Here is a 21,859-nt window from a genome sequence, read left to right as displayed (position 1 = left end):
CGATTCCAAGATGCAAGACATTGAATAGGAAAAGGAAGTATCTGGCACCTAGACTTAGGTGGAGAGTAAATTTTCCGAATTAAAGACACTACAGTTCTACAGAAATGATTGGATGAGAGGACTCCTGGCAAGAGGTGTAGTATGTAATTTTATAAAGAGCCTTAGGGAAGTAGACACCCAATTCCCTTTCAATCTGAGTGGCTAATTCCCTTCTCCTCCTTTGAACATCCACCTAGGTTATGAGGGATGTCATTAGGTTCCCTGCTTCTCTCCTAAGGGTAAAACAACAAAGGCCTTTTTTTTCCAATGTATAGAATTGGATTTCCAAGGTTCACTTCCGGAGTAAGAGCAACCACCGCACAGTTCAAAAGTAATTACTTTTATGATAAAGATGCCTTTCCCTCACCTTAGTTGTCCTGAAATCAGAAAGCACCTTCTATCACACGGTACACATGGTCCTCACCATCTTCTGACCTTTGCACGGTTCTATTTCTCTGACCTCTCTTTATGCCAGCTCCACCTTTTTTGTACTAAGTTCCTCTGTTCTATAATGTAAAATACTATTCAGCAATTTAGACAAAAGAGCTGGACTGCAAGAGGTACGTGTTCTCATAGGAGAAGTCTGGAAGTCAGCAAATTCACATGGTTTGTTTTGTATGTACAGTTACTTGATCCCAATTCCTTTCTCCCCCATAGGTAGGAAGGATTATTCTTCTATTCATGCCTCACAGTCTTTTAATGGATTTAGGGCACAGCTCTTAAAAATGTATAAGAGAGACAGGCATTGCATGATTTTGCTATGGATATTTTATGAGCAAGTCTGGGTGCATGCTGTGTGCTTGAAACAAAAGACTGCACAATTTGCTACCAGGGCAGGATCTGTGTTATTATGTCTTGCATTCAAGGCTTCTGAGAAGTCTTGGGCAAGAAAAACAACAAAACAAAGGCATGGGAGAGACACCATGATCTAGTAAATGGGTCAAGACAGCACCAATACGCTGCATTCATTGTCATTAAGACCTATAATTCAGCCATTTGTCAGAGAACAAATCCGATTTAGGAAGCAGCAGCCTGGCCCATCCTTTTTATTGGCTGTTATTTGGGGGTTGCATTTGTCAGTTAATTGACTTAAACTACTACCTTGAAAAGATGATACTAGTACCTAGTATCTGTTTTTTTACTTCTGCACCTGCAGCAGCCATCATAAGATGTTTTGGTACCAAGAACCACTTCAGCCATTATTTATCAATGGAGTGATTAATTTACATCTGGAGCATAGACTTCCACTGCTACTGGACTGATTAAAAGTTATGGTTAACATTTTTCAAAGTATTCGACTGACAAGGAAGACATCAATGATGTTTAGGCATCTGAATCTTTCGGATATGTTTTCAAAGAAACACGCCTAAGGGAATCTGCTTTCCTGAGGAAGCTGGGATGTGCTCAGTACTCAGTACCTTCCCATTTCCAGCTTGACTGTCATTCCGTTGATGCACCTTTAGGGTAAGATCATACTCACTGAGGCCTAGATCTACCAATGGTTACTAAACGCAACAGGTTGGATGCAACCTCCAGCCCAGCAAGTCCTGAAAACAGCTGACTGCCAGATGCTGGGAGGGCATCCCAGGAAGGAAAGCTACATTCATGGTTTCTTACCTTCTTTCCCTAAGTATCGATGATAACTGATCCCCTCAAGACAGGACATGGGTAGGGTGGCCCCTTCTCCTAATCGAGTACCAAATTTTCCTCTTTCATATTCTAATCACTGTGATCTGCAGGAGCAAGAGCGTTATGAATAAGGACATGATACCTGATCCAGACCTTCTCCCCTAGGGAGAGTTTCCACTGTATGCAACAGCAACAACCCAAATTCTCCACCAACTTCAGCTTGAGCTTGCAGATGCTGGCAGGTGGTGTTTTTTCTGTGGGTTGTAATCTCATTTATCACGGTGGGCCTACGTACAAGAAATGAAGCACTAAAGCTCTTGCAATGCTTAATCTATTCATTGAAAAGGATGGACACAGAATGGAAGTAGGGATACACACGCACAATCCACTGCTCATGACCCCTTCCAAACCTAATTACCCCACCACCATTGCAAATACAGCAAATGCTATTTATATTTTCTTTATTCTATTTATACTGTTTTCACTAATAGATAACTATGGAGCAATACACTCGTGGTGCATTACAACTGGAGAGCTGAAGGAAACTGCAAAGCTAAGTACCGGTAACAAATACCCAAATTCTAACCGCAAGCACATGCATATACGGACAGCACCCCATCTAAAGCTAAAAATGTCAATGTTTTTCTTGTTATCTTACTCAGAAATGAGCTTTTACAGAATCAGCTCTGCCAGAGATATTAGATTCAATCTTCTGTTTCAGTGCAGACTCATCACCAGGGAGGGCACGAAGGAATTTTTACACATTACTTTTACATGTCACTATCTCATTTTTCATACGGGGAGATTTGAGTCTCTTACAATATATTCAATGGATCCATGGTTTATACAGTAACCCCATAATAATACTTAGAACATACACAGTCTTTTCTAAATATTATCTTATTATACCAAATGTAACAACTTCTATTTGCTATTTATGGGAATGCTCTTTCTCAAGATGCTTCATAGTAGAGAAATGTAAATACCTCTGAAGTGGTAGTTTCTATAGAAACTTATTTTTCCAGTGAATTGTAGAATAAACAGCCTAATTTTCTACCTTGCTTTAAATCTCAGAGAAACCTGGAGCATCTTTCCAAAGTGGCAGATAATAATACTTTGCAAATCTGTAGCCATTTATGTCTTTGAAGCTTGCTGTAAATATGAACTACTTACACCTTCAGGAGTATCCTTAGGTAATATCATTAGTCTCACCAAGAAGAGGAGGTAAAAAAAGCAGGTAAAAGACTTTGTACAGAGTAGGGTGTCACTGCCTAACAGCTTGATGTGCAGTCACAATTTTATTGCTGGCTCTACAACAGTTCATCTTATCCCAACCTCAGAAATCATCAGTTTCACGCCCATCAAGAAAAGGTCTCTCTCAATAGTAGCTGTAGAGTGAGGGCTGAATACAACCCCAAAACAGACAGCAATGTTTTTCAGAAGCTCAGTTGGTTTTGCCCGATGGCTGTGTGAGGAGTTAGCAAGTTCATCTCAGGGCTGGCAGTGCCACTGCACAGCAAAGCAGAGCATGGAACAACACTGGTCTGGGGCTGGTTTGTCCACAAGACATCTAGTTTTCAGGAAAGCTAGTACTGGGAACCCATTTTTCCTGGCATCGACACAGCCTGAAGAAGCTCCCACAAGAGCAGCAGTGAGGAATTCCTGTCCTCCCCTCAGCCCGTCAGGGAACGCTGTGCCCATTAGGTTAGTTGAGGAAGGAAGCTGAAACTCAGTTGGGCTGAGCAATCACTTCTGATTTTTTTCTTACGACACTTTTCTACAGGAAACAAACACAACAACATTTAAAACACAGCCTCCCTTGCCCATGGACGATGCTTTCCAGTAAGGAAACTGCAACAGAGATGTGTGTCCCCAGACCCTTTCCCACTGCCCTGAGGCTGTTTCTGCTCCTTAGGCTGCTATGGAAAGCTGCCTGGGTATCAGGCACTTCATCCCCCAAGGTGTTTAGGTGCCAGCTCGTCATGTGGCTAATTGTGCTGCACATCCCCGTTACCACCGTCCCCAGTCCCGCACAGATGCTGTACGTTAGTGCTGAGATCAGAGCTGTAGGAGTCGGCCCTCCTCCACACACCAGATGGCTCGCTCTTCTGCGTTTGTTTTTAGTGCTTACCTATCTGCTCCTCGACTTCTGATAGTCATGTGAATTTGAGAAGGGAAAAAGGAAAAGAATTCCCCAACAACTAACAGAAAAAAAAAATCAAGAAGTTTCCTTTTCACAAGTTATCTCAAAACACAGAGAATATACTCAAGAAGCATTCTGAACCTTCTCAGAAAGGAGAGAAATCAAGAACTAGGGGCAGTCAGAGATGTGGAAAGTTCCTCAGTATCTGAACAGTGTGGACAGCTCGGTCAGTGCCCCCGGAGACACAAGGAGACACACTTCAGACCAGAAGACTACGTTGCCTGACATTTTGGCTGGCTTCCAGTTTCACTGCATAATGAAGAGCAGGTATTTTCCACTTCAACCTTCTCCTTCCTAAAACAGTGGTATTTAAAAGATGGTAAATCCGTCTAAATTTAGCAATCAGAATCTATCATCTGATTTCACTCTCTCACTTTTAGGAACGGACATGTTTTGATTTTATCTAAACGAAACAGCTTGTACTTTTGCACTACCTTTGCAGTAAATAAACATGTAAATATACAAATAAATAGAAGCTAGTGCAAGTGAGGCATTTTACAAATGCGTGATATTTCTTCTCTGGACTTTTTCAGTCCAGTACAATCCTACTAACTGTTGTGATTTATTCTGCAAGTTGAACGGGATCCAGCTCCTGGGGGTATATGATTATGTCTAAAAAAATTTTCTCAAACTTGATTGCATGAAGAAGCCCGAAAGTGCGACCCATCTGCATTCTCAAGACTTGCAAAGAAGGCGGCAAATGGGGAGCACGCGAAATTAATTTTTTAAAAAGCATCTCAGAAACATCTTACAAAAGCCTATCTCAGATTTGTGGATACTTGACGTAGACAAGTGTGGTAATGCTTACATGCTAAAATAAAAGATAGGCCATTTTATCCCTAGAGCCTTGGATCATGTCAAATTAGCATTTGCACTGGTGGCCAGCACCCGGCGCTCCCTCTCTAGTAACCCTCACTTAGAATGATAAGCAGGCCAGGAGCGAATCCAAAACATGATGGGGTCAAAATTTTATCTTGTAATCAAGTTGTACTGAAGGCAAGCAATAGGAGGCAACAGCTCAGTTCACAGCAAGAGAGAGATGGCAAAGTATCCATTAAAATTAGGTAGCCCTATACAAAAACACCCTCAACCAAGTACGCAAGCAGAGCTACTTTCCCTTGGTCCTTCCTTTCCTGTTGCAGATCTCTCCCACCTCCTGCTTTGTGCTTCTCGGCTGTCCAGCCGGTGCAGCCAAAGAGCATGCAGAGGGTGATGTGTGCCAGGAGCCACCAGTGGTTCCTGCTTCCTGCAGTGACCTAAAAGGGTGTCCAGCAACCCACAGGGGTGATGGCACTGCCAATACCATTGCTGTGGCCTGCATGGATATGGCCAGAAGTGCATCATCTCTTCCAGACAGGGATATCAGTTTTTGAGTGAACCAGAAAGACAAGTGTTACCTCAAATAGGCAAGCTGGGTATCCTCGTGGAAAAAGCCAGGCTTTTTTTTCCCCATCACTGTATTGTCCTCCATTTTCTTCCTAGGGCTAGGGCTTGATGAACATTCATTTTCCTTTTCCCCACTGCTAATGTCTCTGTTGCTCCCACATCCTGGTCCCACTTAACTACATCAATATCCTTCCATACCACAGAATCCCATCCTCCCCATCAGCGGTTTCATTTCCTCCCCCACTTCTCCCATTGCCAGAAGCCCTATCTCCTCCTATTCCCAGCGGAGAGCGCCTTGCTCCCCATCTGATTTGAATTCCTCCCTCCCTACGTGGGCGATGAATCATTCAGAGTAACGGCATTTTAAAGACTCTACAGAGAAGGTAGGTAGACTCAAATGTGAGTGGGAGTGCATATAAAGTACAACGTTAGTGGGTGCCTTCAACCCCAAGACCAGAAGTTCCCAAAGTTCCCTGGTGTATGAACAGTGCCTAAGGGCTGGATGCTTCCTCCTGGACATATGTGTTGATGGCAGCTACCATAGCCAAAACCAGTGCCATGTTATATATATGAATATATAACATTTCATATTTAATCTTTATTTCTCATTTATCATTACTATATCATATAATTATATGATACCATTAACATATCATAGATCACAGAAGATTCAGAAAGAAGTTAGTTAGAAAGATTATCTAGAAGAAAAAAAAAGTAAAAATTGAAAAAGTGTGTTTTCATTCCATCTTAACATTTGGGGGGACAGACTTCTTAATCATGAAATGCTTCTATGTCATTAATAGTGCCCTTTTGATGAAGAGCCACTGAATGTAACATTTTTCAATTCATGGCTTATCAACTACTGTCTTTTCTGATGAAAGCAGAGTTTAATTCTTGTCTTAGCCCTGCAGAGATTATCTTAGCTCGTGCATCACCAACAAAAAACCCTTCTAATTACAGGGTGATTGGAAACAGTGGTCATACAGTCTCACTATAGCCCATGTCTTAGTGACATTTTCATTCTGAGTCACAATTCGATTCAAGGCAAGAAAAAGTTTTACTGATGGAAGTTCTGCAGTATTCTGTATCACCTGAGCACATGAAACAGAAAAGCTACAGTATGAATTTGTCCAGAACTTGATGTGCTTAACAAATAGCATGTTGTTTAATGACTTTATTCAGAACACCTACATGTTTTGTTCCTGTTACTTGTACAGCTCTTACATGTGACAAAGAGACTAATTTTTCAACAGAGGAGGGAGAAGGAGAGGGAACAGCTTATGGACTTTTAAGCATGTCTTTTTTCTGAGAGGAAAATATAATAATAGCAATATGGGGCTCCATACCAGCTATGTCTCAGTGACTTCTTTTAAACTTGTTTAGCCTATAATTGAAGGATAATTTTTCTTCTTGCCAACTCTGTCAGCTCACACTGACATCAGAAAACCCAACACTGTTCTTTCTGGATCATGTTTCATCACCAGTAAAGAATTCTGAAAACTAAATTTTCCTCTGTGTGCATGAGTATAATCCTTAAAATTACGGCCTTGGTTATATTTGCGCAATACCTCGTACCCTGCAAAAACTTTGCGGTGCATACGTACCCCACCAGTCACTATATGCACTAGGGTGTCCTGCTTTCTGCTCCAGCCATGAAGCTACAGCTTTGCCACCGCTGAAGTTGCCTAGCTTGTTAGCTCAACTGTGATTGACGTTTGGTGTTCAGAGCTCCCCAGCACATCCCCCCGAGTCAGCTCTGTGTAGCTGCATGTGCCCCTGGGACTTCAGCAGATATAAGCTATGCCTGCCTGAAGTTAGCATCTTTTTTTGCTCAGGGAAAGGTGCATTACACATCTGCACTGCCATCCAACTTCCATGGGTACAGACCTGTTCCAACCACCTTTTATGTGCTTCCTGCCTGTCAGGATAAACAGGGACAGAAATAAGGAACCGTAGAGCTAAAACCTCAAGTCTCTAAAGAGCTACTACAGACCAGTGTTCTCTGCACACCCCAAACAGTGCATTATACAACAGCCACATAGAGCTCAGGCTGCCATAAAAATCCCACAGTCTGTTACAGGACTGAGAGAAAACTTAGCAGACAGAAGGATGTCGTGTTGCCTTTTCGGAAAAGTCACCTCTTACGTTGAAAAATCTATTTAAAACCAATAAAACTTCTGTTTTCCTTTGGTCATGCTTTTTCTGCGTCTGATCCTGCCACAGTTCAGATTGCCATGGTATAATTAAAGAGACCACAAGTAACAGAGAAAACAAAATATGTGCAAGTGTCACATATAAAAGTATTGAGGATAAAAATTCTTCTAAAAAACTCATTTTTGAGCAAACTGACATTGCAGGTTTTTTCACTTGGATTTCAGACAAGAGGCTAGCAAAATTTACAGTAACAAACATTTTAATTCTCACTCAAATCAGAGAGTGACTCAGCACTGCAAGGAAAAGCAAGACTAAATGTTGTGAAGTTTTGACAAACCCAGCTGAGGAATGAGCAAGCAGGAGTCCAACTTGGAAGCAGACACAGAGTTTGCATCTGAGGAAAACTTTGCTGATTATATTTTGGAGGGGGTTTGTCATAGGGCAGTCTCACGGCAAAGTCAAATCCCACGTGTATATTGAATCCAGTGCCAAATAATTCCCTTCTGGGTATAAAACCGGTCAAAGAATTCCAGGAAGCCCTTCCTTACCAAGGAAGCTAATTCAAAGGCCCCAAATACATTAAAAAAAAAACTTTCCTTCCATGTTTCTCAATCACAGGCACCTCTTTCTGGCTTCATGGCGACTCTACCACTATTTTCAGACTTCTCATCTTTCACCCGTATCCACAAGACAGCTGGCCCTGATGAACTCACTGGCACAGCCTCTACTTGTCTCTGACTTGGGATAACTTGTACTGCTTACAGATACTGTTTCTTGAGGGCAACCCCTTAGATAACCTGCACGCTCAGATAACCCCCGGTTCCCTTCCTGCATCTCTTGACAGATCTGTTGATTTGTCCAGCTTCTGGAGGAGACACTCTGAAAACAGGAACGGAGGGGTCAGATGAGGGGTATCGGAGATAAGGAAGATGGAGGGATCTGGGGGAGGGCCGGGGGAAAGGGAGGAGGTTACGCAGGACCAGAGGCTGGAGCTGAATCGTAGTGTAAGGTGCTCTGGGGCAAACTTGCAGTGTGGCCTGCAAACCTCTGTGATCAACACAGCTGGCAAATCTCAGTGCAAAGCTCTTCAGTTTCTACACTTTACATACAAAAAGAGCATAAACATTTCTCTTCCTCTGGCTAATTCTTACACAAATAGAGGCAAGGTCCAGTTATAAGAAGCTGCTGCTCCCCCGTCCAGGTTCACATCAAGTCTCTGCTTCACAGATACCAAAACATGAACGCATCACGGCTGGGAAGAAACGCTTCATTCCAGATCCAGTCTGGAACAAGAGACGAAAGCTGGCGGTCGGAGCAGCAACTGGCATAACCTCAAATCTTCAGGAGAAGCCATCAAGGGACACTAAGACTGATCTCTTCCTCTGCCTATTGCAACACATCTGCTTGGGCTGGGATTCCAGGCCATTCCCTTACTGACAAAGGTCAGCAAGCAGCGTACGCTTTTGAAGGCTATTACATCTGCGTCCTACTCACGCTCACTCCAGAGGTTCCCGTTTCATATCCTGTTCTGATTGCTCTACATTTATCATGTAAATTAATTTCAAGCACACACAGGGGAAAAAAAAATAAAGTTGGTACGCATAAAGATTATAACGTATGAGAATTTGTTAGGGGTTATAATAAAGCTTAGTGTTAAAAGCACGCTCCCACTACACAAATACATGGACAATACAACACCATGAGCTGTATTTCAGATGAAAGTTAAGGTGCAAAAATAAGTAATTTGGTTTCCAGCAACCTTCTAACGTGTGCCTTCGGAGACGTCCCAACTTTCAGAGTCCTTACAAACATCACAAACCGAATGCTAGAGCCAGCAAGTCTTACTCATCCAAATAAACTGCACTGATATAAGTCCTTCAGAGGCAGTGGATCTCTGTGAGACAGGAACAGTGAGCAGTAACAGATACAAGAACTTCAATGAATTTGAAGGGAAACATTTCCCTCAAACAGTCGGAACACATTGCAAAACTTTGGAAACGTCCTGTTTCTTACCTGTTAGAAATAAATGTTGTAATTTCTAATAAACAGATCTTTTTGCGTCTGAAGGCCATACTGCTGCACGGACATTGCTCTGACAAGGCAGACTAGGCAGCCCTTTTTGCCATCAGAGAGCTCCTGAAGGCTGTGCTGCCTGTGCCTGCTATTCTTGAAAGCAGAGATGGGATTACAGGCTTCTGTGGGGCGTCCTCAACTCACACCCACAGAGATCCAACATGCAATTCTCTGCCAACATGATTTTTCCTACCATCCACTCCTGTGCTGGGCACTAATCCAGGGAAGTAAAAAAACACTCCCCCATGACACCCACTCAGCACTACAGTATCTGTTTCCCAATCCTTCTGATAAGGGTGCCTGTTATTCTGTTCTAATATTGTCCCAAACACAACAGTATGCCCCTAAGTTAAACAGCAAAGGAGGGTAATTCAAACTAAGCATTTACCTGCAAGCAGTTTTCCAACAAAAGGGGTAAAAAGATATCCCAGCCCAAACCCAACAGAGCATCACAGCTACTGTCTTTAGTGCCTGTGATCCTCTAATACCAGTGACCATGCCCGGACATCGAGGGCTACATTCAGCAATCAGACTTCAAATATTTCATGCAGTAAAGCACCAAGTGCAGGTTGTTTGGCTCTGGTTTTCACGCTGCAGGTTACAAATGTTTTGACAAATTTATCTGACTTGCAATCAGTAAATAAGCAAGTCCTAAGACACTTGATGTGGGAACTGTGTTTCCCAGATAGAAATACGTTCCCATACCATCTCCAAAGGGAGTGTAAGTCTTCACTGAGTAATACAATAGTCCTACTCCTATAGCCTACTCAAATTGTCTCTGAGATTACCGACATCCACCAAGCAAGAACTGCAACACACAGTTACTGCTATTTTTAAGAAAGATCTGAGAATAGACCAAACTCTCCGAGTTACTCGGTTAACACTATAGCTTACTGTGCTAAGGGCGTGCTCCTATGAGCAATGCTTACACCTTCTGTCAGCTCTAAAGGTGGAAGAGGTAGAGTATTTCCATTTAAAAGACTTTGGTACTAGTTCCTATTTCAAGCTAATCTTCATTGACAAACAGCATTTCTTAGTTTGAAGTTGGGCTTTAGGATTCACATGCATTTCCTCTCAGTCTCTCCAAGACAACACGAAGATCTTTTTTCTTCCAACTCCCAATATGAGATATGCCCCCCCAAAATCTCCTGGATCATTTAAATACCAACATAAGGATTGTCCCAACTGAGGGAAAGAGGGGGGTGTATACCACAAGAAAAAAAGGATTCCTCCTGCACTATCGGTTCTCCTTAGAAACTCAGAGGAGACCGTTTTGTGTACACAACACCACTGTCTCTGTTACAGACTTCCTTAAAGTCTGAAGAAGGATTTTGTGAAAGGGAAATCCTACAGTGTGCAGGTCATTTAGTCTGCCTTTAGCTCAACCCAGATGGAGGGGATAGGGCCCTCATGGCTCACTTCACCTCCATCTCTCCCCTTCTGGGAAGGGTTTCATCGGTGTCACAGAGAAGATGGTCAAGATGGTCAAGGGTGCTGCATTCCCGAAGCATGAAAACACTCTTCTTTCACTACAGGCACAGCCGATCCAAGTGGATCATGGAGAAGGTTATTTGTGCCTATTTACAGCACCTCACAACTCAAACAGGTTGAAGACTGAATATGCAAATAAATGCAGCTGAGGAACCAAAGTATACAGTTTTCTCAGTCACCAGAAATGCTCTGCTCTTTTTGATCCTCATTTATGTCTGTCTTTCTGTCTCCTAAAAGAAATCTTAAATGGTGCTTATGTAACTGTTTCTAACGTACTATAAAGAACAGTGAAGAGTTTACACTTCCCTGAACATGACCTGAAGGCTTCAAATTTATTCAGACAGGAAAGTGAATACCTTTTTAAAGATAAATTATGTGACTACAGAATCAGATATAATTAATATAGTGTGTCCTCATTCTCCAAGGGGGAAAAAAAAGAGAGAGGTTATCAGCATGAAATACCAACCACAGATTAGATAGAGTATGAAAGAAAGAGATTAAAACGTGGATTGTGGCTCTTGTTCAGATACACATCTTTAGCGGAGTAAATTTCACCTAATAAGTCATTTTTGCTCCATCAACCAACCACTAATCTCTGGTAATGGTGTTCCAAGTTACCGACTGAGTTGAAATACATGGAAAATGAACGCAGCGTGCAGATCCTGGATACCTGTGACGCTGTTGACACAGCAGAGGCTCGGTGTACTCCTGCTGCAGCCATGTTTCCTGTTTCTATAAACATGCTCTGTTTGAAGAGGGGCTACTATGGGCACACATGTGCAGTTTATAGCTAGTTTTGTGCCAACATAAATCAAGCCCAAATGCCATTTCGGTGACATAATGTAAGACTTATGCTTAAGGGAGTCCACATACATAAGTAAGTGGGTTCCAAAGTAATTAATTTGAGAAGTCCACTTACATTTCAATCTCACAACCAGACAGACTGCCTCGTGGTTCCCTTGGCTTTTTAGCGTCAGACTCCCCAAATTTCACTCTTCCATTTCCTTCACTTCCTCACCTTTCAGGGTCAGAGCTTAACACTGCAAAGGGAAATGAAACAGAGAAAAACAAAACAAAACAAGCTGCAAAGCAGATTAAAGCCATGTTTGACATTCAGAGGTACATGGTTCCTTTTTCAGCTACAGGTATGAAGTAGTAATAATTTTGTGCCCACAACTCACAGTATAAACATGGTGTAAAAAAACCCGGAAGTTTTCTAAATGCATCCTCACTTAAAAAATGTCATGGCTTTTTAAATGTATTCTATTTAATGTTCAAGTCAGCTGAATTCTAAATTTCCTTTTTTTTTTTTTTTTTCCCTTAGAAACGGTCTGGGAAGTAGACAGAAACCCTCTTACACTTCCCTCAATTCTTGGTGCTCTAAATGCACCATCTCTGGGGGGAAGGTGTTTGCAGAGCAAGCCACAGAAATATGTGCTTCTGCTTGTTAGAGAAGATGGATCTGTGTGCCAAATGCTGGGAATGTTTAGCCTGGAGAAAAGGAGGCTGAGGGGAGACCTCATCGCTCTCTACAACTACCTGAAAGGAGGTTGTAGAGAGGTGGGGGTCGGTCTCTTCTCCCAGGTAACAAGTGATAGGACAAGAGGAAATGGCCTCAAGTTGCGCCAGGGGAGGTTTAGGCTGGATATTAGGAAATTTTTCTTCACCGAGAGGGTTATCAAGCATTGGAACAGACTGCCCAGGGAAGTGGTTGAGTCGCCATCCCTGGAGGTATTTAAAGGACGTTTGGATGAGGTACTTAGAGACATGGTGTAGTGGTGGTTTTTGGCAGTGTTAGGTTTATGGTTGGACTCGATGATCTTAAAGGTCTTTTCCAACCTATATGATTCTGTGATTCTGTGATTCTGTGAAATGTCTTCTCCTGAGCGGGACCGAGAGAATTGCCATCAGCCTGCGGCTCTTGCAGAATTCCTCCTCTGACTGCACCATTAAGCAACACCCCACACAACAGTCTGCTCAGAGAAACTAACTTGCTAAAGCCAGGGTCTAACTCCTTTCCCAGGAAAATCAGAAAATTAATTCTTACTGCCTTCTGTGGAGGCTGGATCAAATGTAAGTGAAGAGACATGCAATTAGTCATGGGACAAAATGGCCCATCCAGATTCAAGAGGAGAGATGTTTTGTGGGAGGTAATTAGCTATTGCTTACCCAATTTATATACGCTGCCCTGAGTCAGTAGGCATAAGGCCATTTAGCAATTCATGAGATCAACCTTAAACCAAGGATTCCCATGTTTTCACAGCAGAGAAAGCTGGACCTGTTTCACACAGCCAACATAAAGGTTATTAGCTTGGTCCCACACTTCTCCCTATAATACGCTCACACCTCATGAGGAGGTCAGAGGGATTACAGCATATTTTTGCAGGTCCTAGTCTATTCTTAAACTGCAGCGTCCATACTTGTTCGTGCAATACTAGTGCAGAACCCGTTCCTATCAGACAGACTGCTTCGGCCTTCATGCTTTTTAAAGAAGAGAAGATAGTGATAATATGGACAGTTCCAATGAGATCTCCTCTGGTTCATTTTAAATGTTCAACCTCATTTTCAGAAGGGATTTCAGCTTTGTTTCTGATTTAGTCTGATGAATGTGTAGCAAGCGCCAGGGCTGCCTCAATACTTAATGCACGTATTTCCAGGAGTTTCTACAGAGGTCATCGTTCTAGCATGATCGATATACAATGAAGGAATATGAGAAGCCAGTAAGAGAGGTCAGACTTCACGGACCTGCCGAGAAAGGCCCACAAAAAGAATGTGAAAGCTGGTAACAGAGTATAAGAAAGCATGTCAATGACTAACCTTTCCTGATGAATAAGTGTCTACATAGCTAAACTTTTACTAAACTACTAACCAGGCAGAAATGAAAGACCCTTACTTCCAAGTGGATTATTGCATTTCTTCTCCTTTCTCATTTTGGGACCTAGAAAATCAAATTTCAGAAAATGATGCCATGGTTTTGAAAACCCTAATACAATTTGCTGAACACCTGTGGCTTTTTCTACAACAGCTTAAATAGACATACAATGCTTCCATGATTATGAAGATCTAAGTGACGAACCAGATTTTTCTTTTTTCTGCTTACAGTTGGAATTCTTCTTCTGTGCTTGCCTTGTGTCTGAAGAGATGTAAACAGAGGGGGAAAAATGTGGCTAAAAGAGTTATTCAACAAAATAAAAAAGTGCATGTGTATGCTCATATGGAAACAAAGAAAACATGCAGAGAGAGTTAAGTTTCTTAGAAGAATCTCCTTTATTTCAGAGGAGAAAATGTAATGATTGTATCATTTTAATGTTTATGTAAAGACAATGAACAGGTAGAATAACTGAACAAAGCCATTAAAGAAGACTAAACTTCCCAGAAACAATTTAATTTAATTCATGGTCATATAGGAGCCTCTTGCTCATGTCAGAAGACAATTCAGTCTTCAGAAAAATCAAAATAAATGTTCAGAGTTTTAAAGGGTGGGCCTGTAGCTCAGACGTGAAACAGAAGTAGATTTTGAAGAAGTCATCCCAAATTTAGAACCGAACTCTTCTTCTGCTACAAGGCAAATGGACGATTCTTCCAACCCAGAGATGAAAGAGTCCTGAAAGAAAATGCACTGCAGTAATCAGCCACATTTAACACAGTAAGAAATGAGATAAGAGTAGAGGAGTTAAAATGAATGTGCAAGTAGGAAAGAAACACGGCGTAGACTTGAGGCTTGTCTAAATTTTTTGAGTTTTTAGGAAAATAAATGTCTTCCATCACATCCTGTCTCTTGCTTTCATGATCATTTTGCCATTTCCAAATTTTTACCAGCTAAAAAGAGAACAACACTCTACTTCACGTGTGATGGTAGGATACCCTACGCTGATGAGATGATATCCTGTGCCAGATTAGGGATCTCTCTGGTCCTTCTCGTATGTGTGGTTGTAACCACTAACAAAAATTTAGCAAAAAAGTAAAAGGAAGTTTCCTATGGGCAAATCTGCCCACAAGAACTTTTTTTCTTCTCCCTAAAAGTCAAAGCCTGATTTCCACCCTGAAGTAAGTCCTGTGCCTTACACAACTCTTAATTATTTTCAATCCTTGCTGTAGTCATTCATGTAAATGTCCTCAGAAATTGGATAAATGCACCTTTTCCGGGGTTCTCCTGCATTCTTCCTGGTGATATTTTGTGGCAACTAATTTGTTTTAATATATGGATACCTTCAAAGATGCCTTAATCAACAGCACATTCTGGTCTCACCACAAAGCTCCTGAAATTTGTACACGTTGATAAGTCCAGACAAGCCGCTCCAAAAATGCAGACAGGTGCCCCATAGGAAGGGTGAAAATGCACGAATTTCCCATGCTCTCCCAGCTGGCTGGTAAGCTCCCTGGCCCAGCTCTCTGCCCACCAGCTCCTGCCACGGATCTGGGCAGAGGAGGTTTGAATCCAGCCAATTACTCTTCCTTACCCTGCTCCAAGGAGCTGCACCCCCCAGACACCGATCCCAGGAGACGTGCTGTGGAAGCCCACCTTCCGGCTGCCCCTGGGAACCAGCTTCTGGCTGCAGAGAAGTCCTTCAGCGAAGAGTGAGGGATGAAAGAAGTGGGAAGAGAGGCAGCAGGGACAGTCCCTGCAGCCTCTGCTATTCCCAGAAGATGTGCTCTTGGGGAGAAGGGGCAGGGAGCCTGAATTAGCAGTTTTAAAGTTGGGGGAAGAGGTGGAACAAGTCTTAAAGAGTATATGGGAGGACACGGGAAAAGAAAACCAGAGAACTGCTGATATAGATCCTTAGGTCAGTATAATCAGCAAAGGATCATGCAGTAAGCCAGGAATGAAATCATGGCTTGAGCAATGATTTTGTGCCACCAACAAAATCCTGTGGGGAGTAGTCATTGAAAGGGTAGGCTTAGCCTGGGTTTTTCATATTTAGGAGCACAGGCAGCTAAAGAGCTGAGGGGAAATGATTTATGAGGACAGAGCTAAATGCTTATTGCTAGGTTAAACAACAAGTAAGGGCCGACATAACAGCCTACAAATACCCATAGGAGTAAATGTCAAGGAGTGTGAGGAATTGTTTTGAACAGCAAGATAAATTTCCTAAGACTGAGGTGCAGTAGCTTGTGATACGCTTGCCGAAACAGCTGAAGTTTTGTCAGTCATGACTAGCCTGGGCAAAGCATGAGCAAATGAAAGGCAAGGAACAATTCTGTGTTGCTGGACAGGTGCAAGAGATTATTCAATCTGTCCCATGTTCAGATGGGCTCCGCTTTTCCATCACCAGAGAAGCTATCTGCAATGTTCAGCAAGGTACAGGAGTTGGAGACAGCATTCTGGAGACATACTGCAACTGCTTTTCCTGTTACAATTTTTGTGATAGCAGCAATTACAAACTTTATTTCATCAAGACAGTTTCAGGTTGATTGTATCAATGAAGAAGTCACATAGCTGCTATTGCAAAGGAATAAGCACACAAGATCACTCATAGCTAGAAAGACTATCCACCACAGCAGTTTCACTACAATTAACATCAAATTTATCCTGCACAGAGGATGAGTGTTAAAATTGCACCCGATCTTATGCCCCCTTCAGCCCCTGAAATAGCTCTTAAATGGACTTGAACATTGTTCTGTGCTGAGCACCCACATGAGGGGTGAGATCCAGCCCAAGGTCGTGTTTGAGGGAGGTAAAGAATTCAGTAGGAGGCCTGAGGGATGTGCCTGATGCTCCAAATGGGGGAAGAGAGCTGCTGGGGCTACACTGAGCAGGAATGCAGGGAAAGGGAAGGAATGCAAGGTAATAACCAACCGACCAACCAAGACCTTTGAACTTTGTTTCACAGCAAGGCATTGCAACTGTGGCAGGGTCAGGAACAAGAGGCTACACCTAGCAAGGTAGAAAAGGAGAATGGGATTGGCTCTGAATGCCTCAGATTGCAAAATTATCGCCTAATTAAAAGAAATAAATACAGGTAAAGGGGAAAAAAGAGCTCCTACATAGTCTTGAATTGTGGTAAGGGGGAGGGGAAAGGATAACGAAAACAAAGCAAATGCACAGCCACAGGAAACAAATGTAACCCTAAGATACCTTCTGTCTCCCTCTTTTCTGGCAGATGTCTGGCTCCCAATCCCTGTGGATTGGTTTGTGCACTTCCTGCCCTGATTGAGATGCTGGATTACTAATGCGGAGCGTTGCTTAACTGGGGGATGGCAGGAACCTAATTCTTACTTAGCCCTGACTCCTGAAAAACAATCCCAATGCTGGTGTCCAGTGACAAGAAAGAAGAGAGAGACTAACTGTTCCTCGGCCCCTGCATGGAGGAAGAAGGTAAATTCTTTGCGAATACCCCCAAAACTATGCCAGACTTTACACCTTTTTCAGAATGCAAAAGTGAAAGGAGGAAAAAAAGAAAAAGGAGCTATGCGTGACTCCTGGGGGGGGGGGGGACACGGGACTGAGAGAAACCCAGGAAAGCTGGGGGGGGGGATTTGTTTTGGCTGAGCATCATTAGGTGGGTCAGTTGATGGCTATGTGGTTTCAATGCATGCACAGAACAAAACACATTGCTAAAGTGTCATAAAGAGAAGAGATGGATTTCAGAACTATCTAAAAACAAACCGCAATTTGTGCCATCTTAAGGCTAGGAAAGAGCTGACCATCCTAGAGGAAGTTCCACTCAATGTCATAACAACATTTCAAAGCATTTTGGAGATTAAGGAGTAGATTAAGGAGAAATTCGGGTACAAAAAACCAAAGAAGCCAAGGAACTCTTTTTGTCAAAGGGTTTACAAATGGTAGGAAAAAAAGTATTGAGGAAGAAAGGCCTTGTAATTAAATCTTTTGCTTGAGATTCAGGTTCTTCTTCTCACCGTAGCTTAATGCCTAAAACACATTCACAACAGGATGTGCCTTATAAATTTGTAAACACTATGTTGCCTAAAAGTACACAGTACAATACAAAATTTCATAATCCATGGCATGCTGTCAGGAGGCTACAGTGGGAATAGCTGACTGGCTCTGCAGTAGCATCATTCCTGTGGTAAATATATCTAAGAAAATTCAGGTAGCGTCATGGTACGCAAATTTGTGCCAGGGAGAGACTTTGAGTCTCTTGTGTCTTGTTTCTGTGTTGAGGAAGGAAAGTGTTTTTCAGCTTCCAGACTTGTTTGGGGCTTTTTAGTAGGAAGCCAAGACAATTACCTAAACAGAGCCATACAGATTGTAAACTTTGACTCTCCAAAGCAGCATCTTCTGTCATACAATAGCTTCCAATGAGCGAGACACCTTTACTTTTGTTTCATTAGTTTTTTTGGTGTGTCACAACACATCACACTAAAAACTGAGGTAGGAAACAAAAAAAATAAAAGAATCCTTATTGTGAATCTTTATTTTTGTCTGGAATCCTTTTCTGGATGTTTATGGCATCCCATAAAGTTGCTGAAACATGCCTGCTGTATTTTTAATTGTCATTTTAAATGCCAAAACCCAGAAGTCTTGCTTATATTGTATGCGAACACAGTGTCTGCTTATGTTCAAACCCTCAGGCACTTTAAATAACTCTACTGTACACAGAGAACGTTGTTCATTTTGTTTTTACAATTTTTGCCTGTGTAGAAGGAGCTCTAATGTCTTGAGAACATAAATGTATGTTCATAACCAAGGCGCAAGATCACAGCTGCAATCTACCTGAGCCTTGGATCATATTTCAGCAGTGGCATATGAAGCGAAAAAGCAGCTTATTTCTCTGTTTAATTTACAAGAGCTACAACTGGAACAGCACATACTAGACTTACTGACGTAACGCACAGGTGAGTGTGTGTTACAGGTCCACCTCTGTGCCTGCTCCACAGGGAATATCGGACTGTTTCAGCCAGACTTAAGAGCCGTTGCCGCTGTAGCCCTAGAGGAACCTGGTCCGAACCCCGGTGTGTTAGTAAAGGTGGCAGCTGCCATAACAGACTTCTGTGTAGGCTACAAACTTGGGGCATAAAATGGGGGTCTTTTTATTGATTCCAGTGAGTTTCGTACCAAGCCTCCATTGTTCTGCCTTAAAGAATAAACCATTACGGAGAATTCATAGGCGAATTTGCTTTTTTCTTGCAAGGATTAAACAGGAGCAGATCGTAATTGCCTTTAAGTGCATCTATTATTCATCAGTATTCAATAAGTTTTATTACGGGCTTAAAAACAACAGCATATATATCTTTGTACTCAATTCCAGTCTGCTCCCTACCTGTGTTCTGAAACTCAAATTTTATGCTGAGATGTGATTGACCATGAAAGTCACAGGGTAATACGTGTTCCCTGAGTAAAGACACAGACAAGTATCTGGGCAATGTTCATTTTTCACATTAGTTTGCTGTAATTAATCTTATATGCAATTTTGCCACTTCCTTTCTGTAGGAATCTCTGCAAGTACGTTAGCATACTGTGGCTTGCAGAAAGCTGACACGTAGTATTTATGAACAGAGAGGAAGTAAATTAATTTCAGTGTTTGATTCAACATTGGAGAAAGGCTTTTTGCAGTATCTATTCACCCACAGGAGCAAGAGAAGGTACAGTCCCTCCTCTAGTCTGGCCGTATTACCAGACAAGGAAAATTCTGCTGAGTTAGGATGACAGACAAGGGGTCAAAGAAAGAGATGCTTCATTTCTCAGCGTGCATCCCATACAGCCAGTCCTGTAATAGCTGTCATTATTTGTCACATGCGCAGTAGAGGAATAGGTGGAGAAATGAAGCCATGCACGTAAGGTAACACCCTTTTTTTAAGCAACCACCATTTTTTGCAATGACATGTACAAGGGTCATTTGGGGTTTTCCCTCCCTTGAAGTCTGGGTTTCCTGAGAGGAAGGAGAGCTGAAATACAGGAACAAGTGGCTGCACACCATTTCCAGCAGCGTAGTAGACCTCCCTCAATGACACAGGTTTAAGAACCACATCTGAATCTTCCAAACTTCCTGATGTTCTCCCTTTGAAAGGAGGGAAGACGGGGAAGGAGATGGGTGGAGAAGGTGAAGAGGTGGACCTGTCCTTTTAAAGGCCTTGCAAACACAGCAAAACTGCCCCCATACCCTTAAATCTACCATAAAAAGTAGGTTGCGATACAAGTGGGAAATACGAGGAAATGTTTCAACTAATAAAATGTGCTGGACTGGCACCAAACCTCTGCTTAAAAAGCTGTTTATAATAAACAACGATTACTTACAGTATCATTGCAAGTTCATTAGAGGACTCAGAGATCGAAGAGTATCATCTGGTTCATCTGGTTAAGACCTGGAAAACACAGTGTCACATATGAGCAAACACCACCAGCAATCAAGGTATTTTTTATGAGGGCTGTTAGAACAGGAGGAAATGTTGAAACCCAGACTGCTGGGCCACCCTGACCTAGTCCCGGCCAGAGAGAAGAAAATCTGCCGTTCACTAGATCACCACTGATAAAAGAGAAAAACTTCAATTCGCTAGATAAGAACATCAGTTTGTCTGGGTTGTATTGCAGATCACTTTTAAGCCTCTAAAAGGGTTAATGGGACCCTAGAGATAATAAATACATTATGCAGCTGTGTAGGTGCTGGGAAGATGAATATAGGTTGATTTTTGCAAACTTAACCTATGCAGAGTGAGTCATAATTTGCACCTTGCGTCATTCAATAAATGGGTCTTTTGAAAGTCAACCCACTGTGAATGGGCTGCTAGCTCTCGAAAAGCAAGAACCCTGCTCTCCTGCCCACAGGCTGCCTAGTTGGAGGATCAAAAAAGCTATTCTCCTTAGGTTACAATGTGGCAATAATGGGATCCAAACACACAACTACATGTTTGTGGGTTTGCTGCATCTCTCTTCAAAGGTCAAAAGGTTTTCACTGAAACAACTGTTTTTATATCATGAAAGATTAATTCTTAATCATAAATGTGCGTTATTGCTACTGCTGCTGTGCCTTGTAACATTGTTTCTTTGTTCAATTATGCCTCACATCAACTTTTCAATTAATACCTTCATTAGGAAAACCTTGAAAGTTTAGATAAATAACATTTGCTTTTGTGCATTTCAACCGTAAGCTTCTATGTGAAGAAAATTTTTCTGTTTTGTAGTCACCCAGGGGAAAGAAAAGCAAGTAGGGAGGAAGTCTACATGTTCACAGGGATCTCGGCACTGAGGAGACAGAATAAGCATCTTTTGTTGAACACAAAAATAACAAAAAACAAAGTAAACAATACCCTTTTGTTCTGCACAAGAAAGGCAGGGCTTTAATAGTCTTTAAACGAGATGATAGAAAATTTCCATGCAAATAGAACCATGGAGTAGGTAGACACATTACAACGTTTCAGAGTTCAGTGATTAAATTTAATACTGTGCCAAACAGTGATTAGTTGATGAAGGGCATTCATAAATAGAATAGAAACAAGGGAAGTGTGGCTCCAGTATAGCATTGGGCCTCCAGTGCAGTTTGGTGTCAAGCTTTCTACTTTAATAACAGGGTCAAATGAAAAAAAGTTTAATTTGATTTATTTCCCTAAGGAAATTCAGTGGAATTGTAAACACAGGCTCACTGGTACATATTACTAAAACTTCAGCATTCAGGGTCAGATCCAAGAAAAGTGCTTAGGTACCAACTGAAGCACAGAAACCTATCCTTTTCTTCAGCGTTTTTCCAGCTCGCTAACTCGATCCCCCTGCTCAGAGTACTGGTACATGTGAATCCCATTACTAGACACTGAATTCTCCCAACTCACTGTGCAGGCAACATAGCATCCTAATTAAGGCTTCTGAATCCCAGCTTCAGAGCTGGGTGCTTATGTCCGTTATGGATCTTTGCTTTAGTGCATTAAAATCCCCTGTTGAGCCCAATGCAACACATTGTCCTTAACACTGAACATACGTGACTAATGATCCAG

General features: G+C 42.1%; 1 protein-coding gene across 9 annotated transcripts in view; it reads right to left on the bottom strand.

Moving 5' to 3' along the window:
• The window catches only part of FGGY (FGGY carbohydrate kinase domain containing), a 328,528-nt gene that overhangs the window by 220,837 nt on the left and 85,832 nt on the right, over nucleotides 1–21,859 (bottom strand). For 5 of the 9 annotated variants that reach the window (XM_075508848.1, XM_075508850.1, XM_075508851.1 and 2 more), the window contains one exon: nucleotides 20,172–20,239. The gene's annotated coding sequence lies outside the window, so the exon portion shown is untranslated. Of the gene's footprint in view, nucleotides 1–5,268; nucleotides 5,389–11,894; nucleotides 12,016–20,171; nucleotides 20,240–21,859 lie in introns of those variants that run through there. The other 4 variants (XM_075508846.1, XM_075508847.1, XM_075508855.1 and 1 more) reach the window with 3 other exon arrangements.

This window comes from Mycteria americana, chromosome 7, assembly GCF_035582795.1.
Source record: "Mycteria americana isolate JAX WOST 10 ecotype Jacksonville Zoo and Gardens chromosome 7, USCA_MyAme_1.0, whole genome shotgun sequence".
Classification (NCBI taxonomy): Eukaryota; Metazoa; Chordata; class Aves; order Ciconiiformes; family Ciconiidae; genus Mycteria; species Mycteria americana.
Note: the sequence above shows the minus strand (reverse complement) of the source record. Positions and strands in the feature narration are given on the sequence as shown.